General features: G+C 33.1%; 1 protein-coding gene across 1 annotated transcript in view; it reads right to left on the bottom strand.

Annotated features, from left to right (window-relative positions):
• LOC143037052 (uncharacterized) overlaps positions 1-5,000 on the bottom strand; it is a 28,263-nt gene that overhangs the window by 22,149 nt on the left and 1,114 nt on the right. The gene's annotated exons all lie outside the window — the stretch shown is intronic.

The raw sequence follows: 5,000 nt of genomic DNA, 5'->3' as shown, positions 1-5,000 counted from the left end.
ATAATAATTATAATAATAATGATAATAATAATAATAATAATAATGATAATAATAATAATAATAATAATAATAATAATAATAATAATAATAATAATAATAATAATAATAATAATAATAATAATAATAATAATAATAATAATGATAAGAAGAAGAAAGATGTTGGTATCTAAGACGGAACACTATGGTAGCAATGGGCAGAAATGTTAATATATCAATTATGTTAATGATTTTAATGAACGTTACATGTTCATAGATGTTAGATGTTAATAAACGTTAATATGTCAACAAAGACATGGTTCGTGGAGGCTTACTTTAATTTTCGTTGACATATAACACAATTTAACTCCTGTGTTATTTTCTATTAACAATTGATCACTAATTCAGCCATAGCCACCGAACCTCGAACCTAGGACATAGAACATACCAAGTCCATCTGTAGGCCGAGTTCAAAACTGTGGTAACGGCTGGATTTGCAAGACACCACTGTACATTAACGGCTATGTTAAACATACTGTAACATCATTAACATGAAACGTTATATTGACAATTGTTTAACAAAATCTGTGACCAAACCTATGGGATAACATTATAGTCTAGACCAACAGTTAACCATTTTGAGACTCACTTTGAATCATTACATAATGTATTTCACAATTTATGTGTATTGTTTTGATACATTTATGTGGTGTATTGTCACAGTATAGAGTCTGTGAAATATATAACGCGTTTATATTGCCCTATATATGCAACAATCACTGCAAACCATATTGTATACAATGTATTTGTCTATCATTATAAATGATGAATATCTTATTGTGGGCATTTCATGAGGATGGTATTTGATCAAGCACTAGCGAGCGTAACATCGAAACAAAAATAAATACTTCGATTTTATTAAATATTTCCGCTGACGAAATATTGTACCAATGTCTGTTTATGTCAAAACCATATATTGTATTATGTTTGTAAGAAGATATTGTTAGTTGTTGATGTGTGCCGCTGTCTAGCACAAGTACAAACGGATTGTGGCAGTTCAGGCATTCGTGTATAAGAAAGATTTGCTCTGTTGTCCTTAAGTTGGAAGATCCCGAAGGACCACAAGGAGAGGCAGCTTCTGGTGAAAATGACAACGAAGGTTTCCAGTTTAGTTTAATTTCCAGTTTAGTTTAGCTTCCAGTTTAGTTTATTTTCCTGTTCAGTTTAGTTTTCAGTTTTGTCTAGGTTTCCACTTTCCAACTTAGATAGAGGTTTCCAGGAGTGAGATTAAATGAATTAAGTTTCAGTCATCACGCTGCATCGATTTGGCGCGGAATGCCCTCAATCCTAAAATGGCTCATAACTTAAATGAGAGGATCTTTAAGCAACACTTCTCTAAGCTCACCTAGATAGGGAAACAATTGTAAAAACGAAGACAGTCATCATCAGTGTCCCAATGTATAAAAATTGCAGATCCTATAATCCATGAAAATCAAAGATAAGATAGATATAAATGAATATAAAAAATAATGCAAATAAAGAAGGAGAACAGATTCATGAAATTTATTCAACTCAAGGTCATCTCACTTCCCTTCGGGCATTCCTCAAGCTCAGTCTCCCAAACGTCTTATGTTCTTTACTCTTATCATATCAAAGACATGATCATCTCTTTTTGTGAATCCCTTTGTGTTAATAGATATATGTGAATATTTTAAGGTTTGTTTATAGAAGAAACATCGACAAAATATGCAATGGGAATACATACGCGTATCTCTCACTTTTCATCAAATACACATACACATACACACACACACACACACACACATATATATATATATATATATATATATATGTATATATATGTGTGTGTGTGTGTGTGTGTGCGTGTGTGTGTGTGTGTGTGTGTGTGTGTGTGTGTGTGTGTGTGTGTATTTTGTGTGTGTCTGTGTGTGTTTTACTAAAGTCGACACCAGTAACAACACTGTTTAATTTGTAACATCGCGATCTTTCTCGCGATGCTACACGATCATCATGGCTCGGTGTCCTCAGTAGACTTCCAAAATCCACAATCCTGTTCCCTCGAGACATCGTCCGACCTTCCTCAGCCGTCTTCAGGAGACGTAAATCGGACTCCACCGAATAACTCGACTGATGAACGATTTGACAGACTTAACCTCAGCACCATGACATTAGACTTCTAGGACGTTGTAGAGATGAGCAACCACAGAGTAGTACCCTTGCAAAGATGAATTACCCCACATATTAGCTTGTAAAAAGTACCAACCCCAGAAATGAGCGAGATAATATATATCGGCCCAACAGTGACGATCTTTTAAATGAGGTTAGGTTAGGTCAGGTTGGGTTAGATTAGAATAGGTCAAGTTAGGTTAGGTTACGTTAAGCTTGTTAAGATCAGCCACTCCAAATATTAGCTTGTAAAGATAAACAAGCCTGAGATACACCGGGGTTGTGGATCTTTACAACATCCGAGTTCTGTGTAAGTTCGATGTTACTTTCAGCAGGAAAAGCACAATCACCAAATTCCTTACCGGCGGCTAAGCCACTCCATCATCCACTCAATCTGCCGTCGCTTGATTTTATTCTAAAGAGAAGGAACCATTCGGACTCAGTCGATGAGGGTTTGTATTAATACAAATGTCGATGTTTAACAAAATATTCAATTCATGTGCTTGGAATTATTTCCTCTTCTAAACGCGACATTCTCAAACTATGCTCTAAGGTCGCCGGCACCTGCGCTTTCCGGCCAAAGAACAAGAACATAATATGGAATCTCAGCGACACCCCTACAGACCAGAGTCACGTTTTTTTTTTAGGCTAGGTTAAGTGAGGTTGGGTTCGGTTAGGTTAGGTCAAATTAAGTCAGGTCAGGTTATCTTAGCATAGGTTGGGCAAGCTAAAAATTTTCGAAAAATTAAATGGACTGACTTTCAAGATCAAATTAGTTTCTAGTGAATATACTGTAGATAAAATGCATCTTAATAATGAAAATGATGATAACATTGATGATGATGATAATAATAATAATAATAATAATTATGATAATAATGATGATGATGATGATAATAATAATAATAATAATGATAACAATCACAATAAAAAATTATTATAATAATAATAATGATAATAATAATAATAAAAATTATGGTGATAATGATAATAATAATAATAATAATAATAATATTAATAATAATAATGATAATAAAAATGATAATAATAATAATGATAATAGTAATGATCATAATGATAATAATAACAATATTCATAATGATATTAATAACAATAGTAATGAAATTAGTAATGATGATAATGATAATAATGAAATAAGATACTAATACTAGTAACAACAATAATAACATTACTCTTTTTCTTTAGTTCTTAGACGTTTCAACACTGCGCATGCGTCAATATCACCAGCGCTACACAAAAAAAAATATTCACACTCTTCAACCTCTTATATATCTATTATAGATACCGCCAAACTATTTCAGCCAACTGAAGGAAACATCGAGTAAAGTTGAGGAATTAAATCAGTTTCTCTTAACTTTTTCATTGTTTTTGAATCATTTGTATTGCCACCAGGCAATTTCATTCATCTAAAGAGCCCACCGCCCCCTACAGAGAGACATCCCACAAGAAAACTAGTGACAGTTAGTGGATGTTTAGCGATATAATTTAGTCTTCGGTTGGTCTTCATGAGGCTAAGGAGATGTGAGAAATGAGTTCAAGAACTTCCAAAGTAGACCTCCCATTTGTGGCACCCAGTGGAGGTTTAGTGATTAAATTCAGTGTTAAACTGGTCTTCATAAGGCTAAAGAACAGCAAAACATAAGTAGGGGAGATGTGAGGGATGAGTTCGAGAACTTTCGAAGTAGAGAACTGCATGTGAATGGTATTGTCTGACGAAAGGTAAGATATTATGTATGGTGGAGCACACCCGTTGTTTAAGACAGGTTTAAGTATATGAAGTGAGCCATAAGGTTGAAAATGTTAGTGTTTCTGCCCGTATCTTCAAACTAAAGAGCACTCCCCTGAGTAACACACACACAAACACACACACAGATAAACACACACACAACACAAAAACAATGGAAAACATGTATAGTGAAAATTTCACAAAACTAAACATTCTAATGTAATACAGTTTAGATAGACTGATTCTCAGAAAGTTTCGTCCGCTGTGTCATATTGCTTCAATGCGTTTGAAGTGACAGTACATTTTGGGGGTGATTGTGCATAACTCCACCAACAGGAAAAGCTATTACAGTACCTGCAGATATTCAGCTCCATCTATAATATCACTTATGCTACATCATTTCACAATACTAAAAAGAAGGGTTCCCTCTCTCTCTCTCTCTCTCTCTCTATATATATATATATATATATATATATATATATATATACATACATATATGTGTGTGTATATGTGTGTCTGAGTGTATATATATATATATATATAATGTATATATATATATATATATGTATATATATATTAGAATAAATAGGCAGTAAGTTCTCTTTTAAACATGTTTGGTTAAAGACCAGCGCAAATTCAGTATCAACTAACTTCTTAGTAGTTTTCTCTATCTTCCGAATAGACTTCTTGTAATCAGAAGGGAGGTCAAAAACGAGGCTGCCGAGATCCATATTGTATTGTTAAGAAAATACTATACAATAATACATAATGCGAGCTTTCGGTTGATGCTTTCAACCATCTTCAGGCGAGAAAAGAATCTAATACATAAAAGGAGGCTAACAATTTAAGTACAGAAATTTGGTTTAAACATGCGCAAATTCAGTATCAACTAACTTCTTAGTAGTTTTCTCTATATGTATATAGATACACTGTAGATATGTATATATATGTTTTATATATATATATATATATATATATATATATATTTATATGTCTGTATGTATTTGTGTTATGTATGCATGTATATATGTAAGCATGTATGCATGTACATACAGGCATGCCTGCACTTACATCCATTACCTAGAACATT

The sequence above is a fragment of the Oratosquilla oratoria genome, chromosome 21 (assembly GCF_046742065.1).
Source record: "Oratosquilla oratoria isolate Oo_2021 chromosome 21, ASM4674206v1, whole genome shotgun sequence".
Taxonomy (NCBI): Eukaryota; Metazoa; Arthropoda; class Malacostraca; order Stomatopoda; family Squillidae; genus Oratosquilla; species Oratosquilla oratoria.
This window is presented reverse-complemented; position numbering and strand designations above follow the sequence as displayed.